General features: G+C 41.6%; 1 protein-coding gene across 1 annotated transcript in view; it reads right to left on the bottom strand.

Annotated features, from left to right (window-relative positions):
* The window catches only part of LOC132883583 (histamine N-methyltransferase-like), a 74,997-nt gene extending 56,737 nt beyond the window's left edge, over nt 1–18,260 (bottom strand). The window contains exon 1 of the mRNA XM_060917371.1: nt 18,156–18,260. The gene's annotated coding sequence lies outside the window, so the exon portion shown is untranslated. The remainder of the gene's footprint in view (nt 1–18,155) is intronic.
* Between the last annotated feature and the right edge of the window lie 335 nt (nt 18,261–18,595).

Raw genomic sequence — 18,595 nt, forward strand, 5'->3', positions numbered from 1 at the left:
ATTTACATGCACATCCAAATCGAGCTGCTGTCGGTAATCGAGCTAAGGGTCCCAGCAGGGGTGCCAGAGAAATCCAATCCTACATGCACACAAGGAAATCGAGCTATTGTGTGAGGTACATTGTGCACCCAAGCCACAGGTGGTGCTACATGCCCCATCGTGTTGGTACACTTCCGGTTGTCGTCATGAAGAAGAGCTATTCAAGAGTATAAACAAAGTTATCAGCAGTGTTGCCAGATACTGCTGACGTTTTCCAGCCCAAAACATGTTCAAATCCGCCAAATTCCACTTAAAACCGCCCAATCTGGCAACACTGGCAGTTCAGTGTTCACAAATTCCGTGCTCAAGCTGTTAGGCTTGCTCTAACAGACTGTATGGCTACAAACTGTCCTGCGCAGACCACTGTTTTGTAAGACAACTTATTTTGCACAATTGTATTTTTTGCTTACCAAAAAATATTTTTTTTTGCTTACAATTTAACTTGTGTCTTAATAAGCACACAAAGTTCAATTGCTTTGTTTTTATTGACATTCTTCAGATGTTGGACATCTATATACACACACACACACAAATACAATGACTTGTTTATGTACACAATTCACAGCTATGCAATAGCTGTACAGATGTATTTGGTGATACAGTAAGTGAGCTAAATTTTAACAGTGCAAACAATGCCACAAAAAGAAAAGATTCATGCCGTTGTCATGATTCGTTGTCATGCTGACCGAGGCTGTTGTGTTTCCCGCTTGTGGTCTCGTCACTCGTCACTTCCGGAAGGGGCAGTGCTGAAGTAAGTAGCTCGAATACGTAGCTCAATAGGGTTTACATGCACTAAGTAGCTCGGCAGAAATCGCATAATCTAGGTCGTGTAGCTTGATTCCGAGAAATCAAGTTCGGTTCAATTTCAGCCGAATTAAGGTGTATACATGGCATTTTGAACTTCGATTTCAGTCGAGCAATGGCAGAAATTCGATTTTCTCTATGTGCATGTAAACGCACTGATAGTTGCAAGGGGTTAGGCCTTCCTTATCTATTGGAAGGGAACTGGGCACTTCATCAAATGTGCTGATTTATCTCCACTCTTGGTAGATCAATTGCTGTGGCTTTTTGTGACAAATGGTGGAAAAGCTCCATTTTGTTCTCCCCGGACTGCAGAAAGGTCTTCCAATTCACTGGAATAGCTGTGTTATCACATACTCTTCTTTGAGAGCCCAGGCCTCTTGCCTCTCTTGGACCACGCTGTAAACTGTTTTGCAAGTACTGATCCCATATTAGATACTCTTAACATTTTGTGCTTGTAGAATGATGTAATTACAAAATACTGATGTGGTGTAGTCAAATGCCTTTGATGTCTTAGATGGCAGCGTGTTCACAACTGCAGCAGCGTCGAACTTTTCACTTCAACCACTGGACACTACTGTAGGACCAACCTCAAGGCACTTGACTAATTCAGACTTCTGTCCTGAACACCTTCTACCATTACAAGAGATTGAAGATGGGCTAGCTTGATTTTCATGTCTGAAAATTCCTGGAGATTCCCATCGCGTGTCTGGCAAGCAATATACAGTCTTGCAAACAGATTAGTCACTCTTTAGTGCAGACGTTTGAGATTTTGTCTTCTTAGTGGCAGGATTGTCTGTTGTCCCAAAGAGAGAGAACTTGTTTCGATGAATGGTATCAGTTATTGCTTTTGAGCACTCAACTAGCCTTTCGTTCACATACATTTCGTATTGTGACTGTCCTTTTTGTTCTGCAGATTGAACTGCCTCAACAACACTTTCTGGCAGGATTTCTTTTGTGTCTAGAGCAAGCAAATCAGCATGGCCTTCTTTAAGGCCCTGTCCACACGGCAACGGATTCAGGTGAATCTGATAAAATTGTTTATCGTTTCGGCCTGGCGTCCACACGGCACCGGCGTTTTGGGTGCCCCAAAACGAAATCTTTTGAGAACGGGTTCCAGAGTGGAAAGATCTGGCAACGGCACCGTTGCGAAGTCGTCTGGATGAGTAGAACAGATTTGTTTATGATGACGTCACAACCACATGTGCTTCACGCCGGGTAGAAGTGTAACGAACTCGATGCGAGTTGTCAACAAATCCTATAACTTGGTTCATGAAACGCGCTTACAAAATATTTTCACTGTGAATATTTATTGTGTAATGGTGCAAAGTGAGAGAGAGAGAGAGAGAGAGAGAGAGAGAGAGAGAGAGAGAGAGAGAAAAAATAGTCCTTAGGGCAGAGTCAATCCCGCCAGCAAACATAGGGAAAAAAAGGAGCGATCTCACCTCTTCAGATGTTGGTTTAAGTCCTACAATACATTCCTCAAAAAGGGCGTAGAAGAACAAATTAATCCATCAACGTGTAGCATTCAATTTATTCCGGACCATTAAAGACACCGCCTTCCGTGTAGAATCATACGTCATCCTCGCTGCCATATTGGATGGGGCAAAGCGGAGAATAAAGATGCCTCATTCATGTGCTGCGTTTAACTGTACCAACAGGTTTACCGACCAAATGAGATCACATGGGATTATCTTTCACAGGGAAGACTGGAAAAATACTTTTCATTGTATTTGGTCATTATAACGTAATTTTACGAACAGATTTTTCTGACTTTGTGGCTAATATGAAGTCTCGCGCATAATAGTTTATGCGCATGCGTCCTTACTTCTATTGTTCTGTGTCTCTGATGGGACCGTCTTACAGCGCACCTAGAGGTGTGGCATGTGTATTGCATCGTTTTCAGCAAGCGTTGCGTTGCCATATGTACCTGATATTTTACTGATCCGTTGCCCATGTGGACGCGATATATATATATATATATTTTTTTTTAAAATCTCGTTGCCGTTGTCGTGTGGATGTATCCTAAAAGGGTTTCCCCCTTCTTATATTTCACTAATAAGTGATTTCACATCTTTAGCAAAGGCATTCTGAATGAATGGTACTTGCTCGTGGTGACGGGTGACGCATGGCTTGGTAACTTCAAAGGTGGACTTGAACTCTTTCACTGATCTTGCAATTTCTGGCCGACACCATCCAGTGCCCGAGAGCTGTTGGATTTTCAGTCAGTCCTATAGTTCCTCCATCACCTTTTATGACTTCATTTTCCAGTTCGTGATTTTGATCTAGAGCGACCACTGAAGATGTGTTGACTCTTTTGAACCACAAACTTCCCTTGAAGAAACTCTGCATACACAGATGGGTGCTTTTCTTGCAACATCATCAGATCTCTTATTGTAGCCATCTCGAATAATTGGGCAGGTCAAGGGCAAACATTCATGGTATTAGTTTGCCGAGAGTTTGACCATACAGCTCAAAGTTTCCTTCTCTAATGGATCTCACAAATTCCATGACATATTTAGCTCTAGCTCCAAAGTTATTGCCCAGAACATAAACTGTGGGCAGGGCTAGAATTTTGGCATGAATCGATTCGCGTGAGTATTCGTGTAAATTGTTCCCCAGGTGAATCTCAACGGATTCGCGCAAAATATTCAAGAAATATCGTAATTTTATCGTAAAATATCAAAGTAATCACTTCAACACAAAAATTCCACAAACGGTTTTGGTTTCGATAAACAAATGTTCTGTGCATGTGCAAAGTGTGTTTCACTCGCTTGGTGTCGCTTGCATCTAGTCCGCCGAGTACTCGCCAGGTGGCTTTTGTTGTCAAGAATAACAAGATAGCGTACTCCAGCTCAAGTGATAGTCAGCCAAACACCTCGAAATCCGTTGAAAAAACGAAAAGAATATCGCGGCGCGGTTTACAGGCGTTGGGCGATGACCTACTAGACAATTATGATTTCAACTTTGAAGACGATTTCGCGGTCAAGGCGAGGTGTAAGACATGCAGCCTGCACTATGACAAAATCAAAGCACGGTGGGCATTCTGTTTCACGGTCGATGATCGTCACGCATATAATGATATATAGCCTATACAGGAGTCTGACACACACACACACACACACACACACTAGTGCAGTCATTCGGAATCAGAAAGACAAGACCAATGAAATGAATAAATATATGATAAACACACACAAATACAGGTTACTGACATGAGAAAAGACATAAACAAGATCCTCCATGGCTTGACCCCAGAATGTGACTCAGACAGTGCAAGCTCTACTTCTGCCAGTACTGACTTGTATGCCGTTGTGCATCCTGACCCTGACTCTAGTGTGGTTGCTAGTAGTGATGATGATTCAGACTCAGCTGTGAGTGATGAGGCAGAGTAAACTAAATGATAGTTTGGCATGACCCTGACACATTGGTGCAGTTAGGTTTCTGACATTCAGATGTTCTCTGTTGTTCAGTTTTTGATTAAGGATTGAAATTGAGTGATGAGTTTGTTATTGTGAATAACTCTGTGTATTGTAATGTTCACTGTAACAGTTACTGTATTTGCGGCAGGCTTTTGAAGACGTTGTCCTCGGCTCCATTCTTCAGTTGTTGACTTGATGATTAAGGAGTGAAATAAAGTGATAATGAGTTTGATGGTGTGTGTAAGTATGTGTATTTTAATTACTGTAACTGGTACTGTATTTGTGGTTTGAGGGCTGAGTTGGAGGCCAATTGACTGCCTGTGAAAATTCAAACTCATACACACAGTCACAACAAACGCAAAAGTTGTTGAAATAATTTTATTGGATTCTCAGGATTCTCGCAAAACGGTTTTGCGAGAATCCAAACAGATTCCTGCAAATTTTCACGAAATTCTAGCCCTGGGGGTGATCTTTACATTGTGTCTTCTTCCAAGTTTCAAAATCAGCAGGGTTATCAGTGTTTCTGCTCTCGATATACTCGTCATATGCACTGCAAAGAAAGGCATATAAAGCACACTCACTCACTTGATGGGCATAACGAGTGCTAGTGATGTGGGAAGCTTTAAGAATACCATCAGCTCTTCCTTCTCTTGTAACGTCTCCTTGAACCAGTGCATTGTCCCATCCACTATTGTTCAGCCATTGTCTGATCATGTTGAATAACGCCATTTCTGTGTGCAAACCACCCATCATAACCACATATTTGTCTTCTCCATACAAATCTGCTGTATGCTGTTGTGTTTGCTTGGCAAGTGCAAATAACGGCTGATCCGTCACAATTACCGATGCTTGTTCAGGGTTGAGATGTGCGGTTGACTGCTTGGCTATTTTCATTGAGTGTTGAATCATTGCCATTGTATGAACATTTTCATCAAAAAGTGGTAAGAGTGAAGTAATAGCTTGGGCTCTCAGTGCTTGGGTCTGCAGCAATGTGAAATGAGCAGACCAAAATGGGTATTCAGCTTCTTCTAGTTTTTCTTTTTCTCACAGCCTTTCAACTTTATCAAGCCATTGATACTCAGACATCATGCTTCCACTGATAAGTTTAGATAAAAGATTAAAAACAAAGAAAATATCTAAGGTACGGGGAGGAAAGAAGGAAAAAAGATACATTTAGATTTCCTTCAAATTCTAATTGTGAGCCTGCAGTACAAGACCGCTGAGCATCTAGAAAATCACTTTCTTTATAGCGTTAGAGGTAAGATTCCAAAGGGGTCTTGCTTTTATATGCATCTAGTAATTAAAAGCTTTATTTACTGAAAATTTCATGCTTATATCACAAATTACACAATATTGTGTGTTTTTTTTTTTTTGGTCTCTTAACCACCGGACTATTTTTGGGAGGTGGGAGGAAAATGGAGAACCCATCTGTAATTACAGATGATATAACTGTAGGTGCTGCTGTTATTGGTTTACTGGTAATTTAACTTTTTACCTGTTACACAATCATTTATTTTGCTTACTTTCCTTTGCTTCATACTATCAAAGAAAATTTAGCTCTTATTGTTTTATGTACATTGTGTAAAGCATGTATAAATATGTATTGCATGTGCCACAGTGTTACTTCATATTTATATACTGTATCATGTCATCAGTTATGTTTACCAAAGACCTAAGAGTACAAAGCAGTTGTGAGTGGGTGGGGGTGTTTTGGTCTTGTAGAGCAGTCTTTATTATTGCTGAGCTAGTGTGAACATGAACCATTTGGTCCAGTACAGCCTCGAGTCAGATTAGTAATCATTCATACACCTCTGTTACAAGTGGGAACATGTGCTAACATTGCTTTCTTTGTGAGAGTCCTAGTTTCTCTCACACAGGGATGAGAGTTTTCCGCTTTTCGGCGGATTTCCGCTTTTTCTGAGCGAAAATCAATATTATGCCAAATCCGTTGAGATTTTTTTTCATTGAGGGGGGTTGGGGTATGTTCCTTCGTGATACTCAAGCGTACGACAATGTTACATGTTTACATTTTCGCCATCTTTAGTCTCGCCAAGTCTCGCGGTAGAATACGTGTTATCTACAATGTAATTGGCCAAAACATCGCTGGCGAGAGCATGATAGCCAATCATAACAGTTCTTACAAAAGTACCCGCATCTGTTCTATTTTATCGAAACTTGCACATGTTCATCGTCGCTGCGCTTCAAAAATACGTTTCTCTTTCGTATCGGCTTTTTTACTCAAAATGCCGAATACAATTGACAAGCAAGACGAAGCGAAGGTACGTGAAATCGATGCTGGTATAAAAAACAGAGGACTGACAAGCTTTTGTCTTTGGCCAAAAGGCTGAAGAAGTCGAAATGATTAAATGAAAATGAGAAGTGACTGTGAGCTATAAATAATTGTATAAAGTATACACAGGGCGGCACGGTGGTGTAGTGGTTAGCGCTGTCGCCTCACAGCAAGAAGGTCCTGGGTTCGAGCCCCGGGGCCGGCGAGGGCCTTTCTGTGCGGAGTTTGCATGTTCTCCCCGTGTCCGCGTGGGTTTCCTCCGGGTGCTCCGGTTTCCCCACAGTCCAAAGACATGCAGGTTAGGTTAACTGGTGACTCTAAATTGACCGTAGGTGCGAATGTGAGTGTGAATGGTTGTCTGTGTCTATGTGTCAGCCCTGTGATGACCTGGCGACTTGTCCAGGGTGTACCCCGCCTTTCGCCCATAGTCAGCTGGGATAGGCTCCAGCTTGCCTGCGACCCTGTAGAAGGATAAAGCGGTTAGAGATAATGAGATGAGATGAAAGTATACACAGACATTATCCCATAAACTTAGCATTCGTTTGATTTAATACATTGAACATGTATATGATGGTCAGTAAATCTGAATTAATGCTGACAGTTTTGAAAACTTAAATATTTCAAAAGACTTTTTGAAATCATGTGCAACTAATGAGGACATAGGGAGACTGACCTTTTCTCCCTAAGAAATTTTATTTAATATATGAACATTTTGATAATTAATAAAACTTACATTTAATGTGAATTTAGTTTGTCATTTTTGTTGATTATAAATTATAACCATACCCTTGAATGTAGATTGTGATTTTATTTTGAATTCAAACAATACTCCTATTGATTTGAAACATATTTTCATGTAAATATATAAAAAAGACAACAGATTTTTTTTTTATCTACTACAGCTCAGATTGCAGGAAAAGTGGTTTGTAAGGCCTTATTTTTCAAAATTTTCCTGGGGAGGGGGGTATCCCTCCCAGACCCCCGGCTTCGGGCGCCATCTTGTTTTCTACTTTTTTGGTGACCACCCACTCTCATCCCTGCTCACACCAAATGGGCAGTGGTAGCTCAATGGTTAAGGCTGAGTGTTCATTAATAGATCACTAACCCCCACGTGGGGTTGCTTGATTTACAAATGGGGTTTTGGGAGGGGAAAAAACACATTCTTCTCTTTTGTTTTCTTCATTTGTTTGACTTTTTATTATTAGAAATATTAATAATTTAACATTAGTTGTAAAGCATTAGATCTGGCACTTCTAGATTAGTAAATGCATTTCAATGTAAAATTGTAAAAGTTTAGGTTTGAGATGCAGCTCATGACAACCTTAGGCTTTAAAGACAGCTTAAAACAGAGCTTGTTGCTGTCCTTGTTACTTGGCTCTAACATGCCATCTATAGTGTGTGAATTTTTAATCTTCCAGAGGTTGATAAAGTACACAGAGTATGTGAACCTTGCAATGCTCTTATTTCTGGCCCATGTCACACCATCCCAGCATGAACTATTACCTCCGCCAAGGAGGTTATGTTTTCGGTAGCATTGGTAGCATTCGGTAGTTTGTTTGTTTGTTTGTTGGTTTGTCTGTTAGCAACATTACGGAAAAAGTTATGAATGGATTGCTCTGAAATTTTTTCCAGAGGTGTGACTGGGCACAAGTAACAAGCCATTACATTTTGGCGGTGATCCACATCACCTTCTGGATCCCGGATTTATTTAAAGGATTCTTGGCGGAGGTCTGTGCTCTCCGAGTGCTTTTCTAGTTCCTTATATATTGGTTGAAGTGGATTGTGACGAGTGGAAAGAGATGTGCCCTTATCAAAGCTATGTCAAGATATGTAAGCTCACCCTTCGCACTAGACAGTAAGCCTGAGCAAGGGCCATTCCTTTGGCTTTTGTCTCTCACATTACTGACACAATAAAATCTACAAATGTTACAGCAAATATGAAATTATAAATAAAGCAGAATGTAGGGTGGTCAAGGTTTGGGGTCGTAGAAAATTCATAATATGCATTTGGGGTTGTTTGGGAACCCTTTAATGAAATGTTGAGTTCAAACTCCAGAGAGCTATTGTTGAACAATTCTCCTAAACCCTCAACTATATCTGGGTCACCATATATGGCAAAAGTACATGGACAACTGGCCATCATTATGTGGGCCTCAAATTGTTAATTGTCTAGAATGTTTTGTATGCTGTAAGATTTCCCTTCACTGAAACTAAGGCCAAAAGCTGTTCCAGCATGACAATACCCCTATGCACAAAGTGAGCTCCATGAAGACATGATGTGTTAATGCTGGAGTGGAAGAACTTGAGTGTCCTGCACAGAGCCCTGACTGAACTCAACCCCACTGAACACCTTTGGGATGAACTGGAGCCTCCTCACCACATCAGTGCCTGATCCCACTATTGCTGTTGTAGCTGAATGAACACACACCTCTATAGCCACACCCCAAAATCTAGTGGAAAGCCTTCCCAGAGGAGTGGAACTTTATTATATCATCAAATTGGGGTTACAAGTTTGGAATGACTCGAGTTCAGCAAGCACTTGTTGGCATGATGGTCAGGTGTCCACATACTTTTGGCTATATAGTGTATGTGACTGGATTGCTGTTCAAAACAGAAATTCATGCATTTGCAGGGAATCTTCTTCAGACTTTACTATCCATGCCAAGCACCAGAGGGTTCTGATGAGCCACACTGGATCCCATGCAGAGAATACTTCAGTGGCCTTGCTGACTTCATGAAAATGAGCCGAGCACTGAGTGAAAGAATTTTTAACTACCTCTTTGGTAAGCTCTTTGTTCAGACACCAATAATGAATATCTTTAGCCTCTTTATGTATTGAAAAAACTTGTTACTGTGAAGTAACACCTACTGAATGTTGAGTATATATTCAGCAGCTGTTCTACTGTACTTAAGTGATAGTTTAGTGTGTGTGTGTGGGTGTGCGCACAGTATTTATAAGCTTATACTCTATGTATTCAACATTTAACCGATATACCTAGATTGTGAGACAGAGATTTTGACATTGCTGGTTAAAAGTTTGGACACCACTGCTTATAAAAGGGGTTTCTTCATTCTTAGGCCCACTTTACACGGGGATGGTATAAAACAAAAACGCAAAAGTCCGTTTTCGTTCTCACTTTTTTCCGCGTCTACACGACTGTTTTCAAGGAGGAAATCTGCGTCTATACGGTGACGCATAAATGTCTCCGCTATGTCTGCATGCATGCGCAACGTCTTCTGTCTTGTCTGATCTGCACATCTGCGCTGCTGTTCTGTCAAGTTATCCTACCAAGCCTACTACGCATGCGTGAAATCCAGGAGGGTAGGAAAATTCAACAGTAGTTTTGTCCCACCGATCAGCTGGGCTGATAGAAAATCGGTGAGAATTTCACGCATTTGCCGATTTTTATGTTTTGTGCGTACTGGTCGAGTCTTTGGCCGAGTCAAATAATTTGTAATGACTTGTTTTGAATAATAAAACGGTCTGTATGAGAACTTGCTAGGATAACTTTACAGAACACCGGTCCGGCTGAGGTACTGTAGTGCTCAAGGGAGGAGCAGGAGCAAACCAAAACTCTTTTAATCTGCCTTTATTAAGTAACACTCACTCTTGTTTCGGTGAAGAAGAGAAAAGGCAGTGTCCATCTCAGCAAAATAAACCCGTTCGGCTGCTAGTTTTGTTTTCAGTCTCGGGTTTATGGTTTCACGAGCGGCTTGAATAGGCGGCGCGCGTGTGCGCGCGTGCGTGTGTAACTTGACGACACCAAACTGAGGAGCTCCAGCTGGGCGAGTGAGCAGGAAAACACATCTACTGCATTAAAACACAGAGCAGCTTGAAGGTCCGTTGGATCGATGTAATCAGACATGCTCTTACTTTTTTACTTACTTTCTTACTTCCCGGGCTGGCATGTGCAGTATATGACATATGTAGGACGTAAACGCATACCCGACGTGAGCAGATCCGAGCAGAGTTTTGCGTATTGGGTAGTTTAGACGGATATGCAACGGGGGCCGTTTCTAACTTATCCACTCTGGAAGGCGTTTTCAATTTTATCTGTTTTTCAGCCTCGGAAACGCCGTCCTCGTGTAAACGAAAGGCACTTCTGATAAAATATTTAGTCGTTTTTACCCGACAGCGTCCTCGTGTAAACGGGCCCTTACTTTTTTTTTCTTTTTCTAATGGAATTATGTTGTGGCCATGGATAAGAATTATTTTTTATTTTAAAGACTATTATGCACTGCAGTTCTTTCATGAGCTCTTATATACCAGCCACTTTAAGAAGAACACCCCTGCACATTCAGTGCAGTTATCTTATCAACACACATTTTCACACAACAGTTTTTAGAGTTTGCACAGAATGGTATGCATCCTGTGAGCAGCAAAGACTTAATGAGCAGCATGTAGAAATGCCTTACTGATCAGAGAGTTCAGAAGATAAGAGTGGTTTAAAGCTAACAGGAAGGCTACAGTAACTTAAAGGAGATACGCAGAACCATGGCCTCACTTTTTGTTTATAAATGCCTCGAGACCTCAAGAATGGCATAGGAATAGTTTTAAGCATTAACAATAAATCTGATATAGTAATTTTTACGATTAAAGTGGTTTTATATAGGTAGCAGTCTGAGTGAATGACCTTGACATCTGTGACGTCACAGCAGGAAAGCTATTGGTCTCATCGCCATTTTCACTATACTAAAACACAGAGCTAACTGCAACTTCGATCCTACATATTGAGCTAATTTATCACCATGCCACGTAGATGTGTTGCTGGCGGGTGCAGCAACACAACAGAAGGTGGATTTACAGTGCCTTCATGGCCCAAGAATGTTCAAACTGCAAAGATTTGGATGCGTTTTGCGAGAAATTCATGGATTGGGCACCTATGAAGTGGTCTGTCTGCTCTGCACATTTTACTGAGGACTCATACGAAACCTCTGATCTGTTGAGGAGCGTTGGCTATAAGCCCGTGTTGAAAGAGGGTGCAGTACCAACAATTAAAGGAAAAGAAAACTACAAGAAAGGGAAAGCAAGTTCAGTTGCACCAGTTCTCCCGGTGTGTGAGCCGGGCAGTAATGGCGGAGTACTCAGTATGGAGAAAATGGAGAATGAGTGGACCAGTCATCAGATTTCTCTGCTGGATATGCTTGCCTCAGCAGCAATATCTCACCCTTACATGGAAGAAGCGGATGAACGAAGAACTGAAAGTCAGATTGTTTCAAAACAATCTGCCACAAGCTCAGCCTTCAGGAAGTGAGAACGCAGACGGGTAAGATGCGACTCTCATTTGGTTGCATAACAAAAACAACATTTGTTGTTTACCTGCATTTAGATTAATACAACCCCAATTCCAAAAAAGTTGGGACAAAGTACAAATTGTAAATACCGTAAAATACCTAATAATAGCCCGGGCGATTATTTGTCTCAATCACGTAAGAGACCCGGCGCGTATTAGAGACTAGGCGGCTATTTGGAACAGGCGATTAATTCCTTCTTCACAAATACCTTCCCCAAAATCTACCTCAAAACGGGGAAAAAAAAAAATCATTCTCAGATAGGCCTACTTTTAACCAGTATAACTTACAGTTTGTTTAGAGTTAGATTACAGATAGCACGGTGCCGACTTCGGGGAATTTTGAAGACGCAAAATGCATCTTCGCATGGCACAGTCGGGGTGGATAAAGGATAAATCACACACCTTTTCCTGTTAATGACTAGTTAAGCGCATGCTTTACAAAATAATCAAGAAACCACACCATTGTCTGTGCGCAGCACTGTGATTTAATTACTCTGCAAAGTTATGGTCACTTGCTATCACCCTCACCCATGCAGCCTCCACCCTTTGCGCTTTGCAATGTCTGTCAATCTGAAATTGCATGGAGGGCGCGACGTTGAAGCAACATAATTAGGGTGCGAAGTGTCAAACCAAAGGGTTTTTTCTTATGCTGAAAAATAAGTGACCTGCAGTGGCTACATACTGTCATCTTGCATCACGTTTCTCTCCAAGACGTCTCCCTATTTGGCCGATATGAGCCTATTCCCCGAGTGAGTTGGTACGGTGGCTCGACCCCGTAGAAAACTTAAAGTTCGGATGAAAGTTAGTTGAATAGGTTACTGACTTGTAGGCCTACATGTTGCCTGCCTGACGCGTGCTTCTGCCCAACTTGCACGACAGATTACTTGTTGAAAAGGCCCCTTGGATTAGATTGGCCGCGAGCAGACTGAAATGCATGTTAGAACGCTCTCACCTTTTTTGTAAAGCGTCTTCCAGATCCGAATGGGTAAGGGCAAGTGAAATGGTATAAGGTCTTTAATAAAACTCAGTGTGTGCTTTGACGCATGCATTCGGCAATTTAGGTCGTTTAACAGAAGCAGCAGTCCAACCTTGGAAACCCGCAGTCCTCAATGTCACCACACACGCTGGCTTTCGTTGGGTATACCCAAAGGGGTGGCTAAGACATCTGTCAAAAGTTACGGAGTTGCATTCCTCAAGAAATATTATGGTAGACCAAGATTAAAACATTGAAATGGCATGTTTATTATCACGTAACAAAATGTTGTAAACAGTATTATAGAAATAATTTCATTCATTCATTCATTCATTCATTCATTCATATTGTTTCGGTAGAAAACTATGCAATACAAAATCGTTTAAACACCAGAAAACCAGAAAAGTGCTGGGCCTCAAGATTCTAGATAGAACGTTCGGACGCTTTTTTTTTTTTAGACCCCGGTGAGTATTCGGAACCGGCCTTTATTTGTCACAACACACGTGTACACCCGGCCGTTAAAGGGAACTCGGCGGTTAATTGGAACTCGGCTATTGTTTGGTATTTTACGGTAAAAACAGAATGCAATGATGTGGAAGTTTCAAAATTCCATATTTTATTCAGAATAGAACATAGATGACATATCAAATGTTTAAACTGAGAAAATGTATAATTTAAAGAGAAAAATTAGGTGATTTTAAATTTCATGACAACACCACATCTCAAAAAAGTTGGGACAAGGCCATGTTTACCACTGTGAGACATCCCCTTTTCTCTTTACAACAGTCTGTAAATGTCTGGGGACTGAGGAGACAAGTTGCTCAAGTTTAGGGATAGGAATGTTAACCCATTCTTGTCTAATGTAGGATTCTAGTTGCTCAACTGTCTTGGGTCTTTTTTGTCGCATCTTCCGTTTTATGATGCGCCAAATGTTTTCTATGGGTGAAAGATCTGGACTGCAGGCTGGCCAGTTCAGTACCCGGACCCTTCTTCTACGCAGCCATGATGCTGTAATTGATGCAGTATGTGGTTTGGCATTGTCATGTTGAAAAATGCAAGGTCTTCCCTGAAAGAGATGTCATCTGGATGGGAGCATATGTTGCTCTAGAACAGGGGTCTTCAATCCTATCCACAAAGGGCCAGTGTGGCTGCAGGCTTTCATTCCAACCAAGCAGGAGCTACACCTGATTTCACTTGTTTGATCATTTCACCCTCGTCTCCAATCAACAATCAAGTGAGCCTCCAATTTGGCTGTAATGAAAGCCTGCAGCTACACCGGCCCTTTGCGGATAGGATTGAAGACCCCTGCTCTAGAACCTGGATATACCTTTCAGCATTGATGGTGTCTTTCCAGATGTGTAAGCTGCCCATGCCACATGCACTAATGCAACCCCATACCATCAGAGATGCAGGCTTCTGAACTGAGCGCTGATAACTTGGGTCGTCCTTCTCCTCTTTAGTCCGAATGACACGGCGTCCCTGATTTCCATAAAGAACTTCAAATTTTGATTCGTCTGACCACAGAACAGTTTTCCACTTTGCCACAGTCCATTTTAAATGAGCCTTGGCCCAGAGAAGACGTCTGCGCTTCTGGATCGTGTTTAGATACGGCTTCTTCTTTGAACTATAGAGTTTTAGCTGGCAATGACGGATGGCACGGTGAATTGTGTTCACAGATAATGTTCTCTGGAAATATTCCTGATCCCATTTTGTGATTTCCAATACAGAAGCATGCCTGTATGTGATGCAGTGCCGTCTAAGGGCCTGAAGATCACGGGCACCCAGTATGGTTTTCCGGCCTTGACCCTTACGCACAGAGGTTCTTCCAGATTCTCTGAATCTTTTGATGATATTATGCACTGTAGATGATGATATGTTCAAACTCTTTGCAATTTTACACTGTCGAACTCCTTTCTGATATTGCTCCACTATTTGTCGGCGCAGAATTAGGGGGATTGGTGATCCTCTTCCCATCTTTACTTCTGAGAGCCGCTGCCACTCCAAGATGCTCTTTTTATACGCAGTCATGTTAATGACCTATTGCCAATTGACCTAATGAGTTGCAATTTGGTCCTCCGGCTGTTCCTTTTTTGTACCTTTTAACTCTTCCAGCCTCTTATTGCCCCGTCCCAACTTTTTAGAGATGTGTTGCTGTCATGAAATTTCAAATGAGCCAATATTTGGCATGAAATTTCAAAATGTCTCACTTTCGGCATTTGATACGTTGTCTATGTTCTATTGTGAATACAATATCAGTTTTTGAGATTTGTAAATTATTGCATTCCGTTTTTATTTACAATTTGTACTTTGTCCCAACTTTTTTGGAATCGGGGTTTTGTCTGTGTGTGTTTTAAAAATAAAAGGTTCTGTGTATCTCCTTTTAAAGAACCACTCTTTACAGCTGTGGTGAGCAGAAAAGCATCTTTGAGACAGATTGAAAACCTGATCAGGTTTCACTCCTGTCAGCAGGACTCTAATGGCCCTTTTCCACTACCCTTTTTCAGCTCACTTCAGCCCGACATGGCTCGCGTTTCGACTACCAAAAAACAGCACGACTCAGCTCGCTTCAGCCCTGCTTAGCCCCTAAAACTCGCACCGTTTTGGAGTAGGGCTGAAGCGAGCCAAACCGTGCCGAGTGAGGCTGGGGGTGTGAGCAGACACTCCCCTGTGCACTGATTGGTGAGGAGGAGTGTCCTCACATGCCCACACACGCCCCGCGAGCACTCTGGGATCTGTAAACACCGCAAACCCGGAAGAAGAATTATGAAGCCTTATGCGCCTCGCCTATACGCTCTTGCCAGTATCTGTTGGCGTTGTCACCGACAACAAGCCACAGAACCAAGACCAGCAACACTAACGACTCCATGTCCTCCATGTTTATTGTTTACTATTCGGGTCGTGAGACTACCGCTTAAAAGATCACTGATGTCACTGTTTGCGCCGCTTAATGACATCACGTGACGTCCACCCACTTTCGCTAACTCCACCCAATGTGTCCACCCACTTCCAGCCAGCACGGTTCAGCGCGGTTGTAGTCGAAATGCAACTCCAACAGCCCCGCTCAGCTCGACTCAGCACGGCACGGCTCAGCCTGACTCAGCCGCGTTTGTAGTGGAAAAGCGGCATAAGGCTACATTGGGTACAGACTCACCCAAACTGGACAACGTTCAGGGTTCTGCATGTTCATTCTGAGATGTTTTTCTGCTAACCATGGTTTTAAAGAGCGGTTATTTGACTTGCCATAGCATTCCAAATGCTTATTTCTGGATGGTTAACATAACACAAATACAGTCCAGCTGACCTGTATTCAGTATACCTTTTACAAACATTACTGTAATGCAATAATTGTGTTATTCCGATGCTCATAAAGGACAGTCATCATTGATTCCATATTTAACCACCTCAAACACCAAAGTACAGGTTTACATCAGCAGAAGGACAAAAGCTTTACTAGATAAATTATTTTCCTATATTACTAGTGTAACACTATAAAACAACAATTTATCAGTAGAAATGTCATAAAGGTATTTTATTAAAATTTTATGATGCTATGACTTCGGCCTTAAAAAATGAAATGGCAGATTTGTGCCATCCCTGCTCCTTGTATTGTCTATCCACCTTAAAATGGATATTTTATGTAGTATATTTCCTTATCTGCCTCTGAAAAATTCCTGGCTATGCCACTGTGTACATGTATAATGAGTTCTTTAAAATGTTTTAACAACTTTTTCTTCTATGTTGTCAAAAGGCTCTTACAAAATCCCAGCAGCATGGAATGCTTCTTTTAAAACCGATGGAAAATACCCAGTAATTATTTTCTCTCATGGTCTGGGAGCATTCAGGTACATTTAATTCACAGTAGTCAAAGGTAGGCATGTGCAGGTATAGTAATTATTATAATTGCTTTGCATAAACTTATAGTATTGTGTTTAAAAATTGTCATTAAGAATGTCTCTGTCCACAGTCCTATCCAAAAGTATTGGACCGTTAAGGTTTGACATCTCTGGCTGTAACGATCAGGAAGTGAAAGCTGAAATTATGATCTGTTGACACATTCATGTTTTGATCTCAATCCCAAATGTTTTCAGTGCATAATGAAAACAAAAGAACTGGTTTTGCCATGCCAATACTTCCAGAGAAGACTGTACATGCCTGTACCTGTCTTTTTGGGCAGCATGTTACCTGGGAAATGTAACTGTAGTATACCTTGGTTGCATCATCCTGAAGCCTTATAATTTTATATGAGGATCTCTCTTAAAACAGGCACAGGCTTTCTCTTAAAAACATACTAGTGCATCTCAAAAAATTAGAATACCATGAAAAAGTTCCTTTTTTCATAATTTAATTCAAAAAGGTAAACTTTCATATATTCTATATTAATTACATGTAAAGTGAAATTGTAGGATATAATGATGAGGAAAGTACTGGTCGTACACCCGCTGGCCTAATTCTTTGGTCAGAAAGAACGCAGCTATTCTAGAGGTTGTATCTTGCCATTTATTAATTGTCTCTGTGCATATATACACATCTGTGTCAAAGGTTCTGAAGTTGTGTTGTGACAAAAAGTTGTGACAACAGTTGTGTTGTGGTTTCTAAGACAAAGAAATAAATAAAGGGAAAATACTTAACATGAGAATGCTAAAGTTATTCCCATAACAAATGTCCTATTTAACACTATTTCTCATCTCATTATCTCTAGCCGCTTTATCCTTCTACAGGGTCGCAGGCAAGCTGGAGCCTATCCCAGCTGACTATGGGCGAAAGGCGGGGTACACCCTGGACAAGTCGCCAGGTCATCACAGGGCTGACACATAGACACAGACAACCATTCACACTCACATTCACACCTACGGTCAATTTAGAGTCACCAGTTAACCTAACCTGCATGTCTTTGGACTGTGGGGGAAACCGGAGCACCCGGAGGAAACCCACGCGGACACGGGGAGAACATGCAAACTCCACACAGAAAGGCCCTCGCCGGCCCCGGGGCTCGAACCCAGGACCTTCTTGCTGTGAGGCGACAGCACTAACCACTACACCACCGTGCCGCCCAACACTCTATTTGAAGGTAATAATTGCAAGAAATGTACTGAACACACAGTAATAAAGATATGGTGATTAACAGTACTAAAATGTCATAAAACATAGGAAATTCGTACTGCCTTATCTCCATTATGTCCAAACATAAAACACGGTGTAGGATCGCTAACACAATATTGCTGAGTCCCAGAACATGCTAGACATTTCAAATGGCAAAGAGATTGTCTGGCTGAAATACAAACTTATAAATGGCTATACCAACAAAAAGTCTAACAAAGGAAAATAAGGGCACTTACATTTACATTCACGCACAACAGCACCAAGAGACCTTCAAACGAGACATGAGACTCCTAGAATGCGACGGCATGAGAGAGAAACGTCCGTGCCTGCTTATATAACGCAGCTCCTTAAAGGGGCAGTGCGTCATTTTCTTAAAGGCAAAAGTATTTTACATAGAACAACAGGAATTTACACAGAAGAAGGCAGGGAATTTTATACAGCCGCCCCCAAATTTACCTAGTAAATTTGTAAACAACATAAATTAACTGCCCATCAGTTATTACATTAATCAGCTACATCACTGGGCATTTCAGGTAACTCAATTAGCTTGGCCACAGGTAGGTGCTACCTTTAATGTCCACTGCAGCAGTCTGGACTTTACAGTCATCACTAGTAATGACCTTACTGACCCGACCTACTGGCCACATAGCTCTTGGCAGCTGACTGTCCATTACCA

This window comes from Neoarius graeffei, chromosome 3 (genome assembly GCF_027579695.1).
Source record: "Neoarius graeffei isolate fNeoGra1 chromosome 3, fNeoGra1.pri, whole genome shotgun sequence".
Classification (NCBI taxonomy): domain Eukaryota; kingdom Metazoa; phylum Chordata; class Actinopteri; order Siluriformes; family Ariidae; genus Neoarius; species Neoarius graeffei.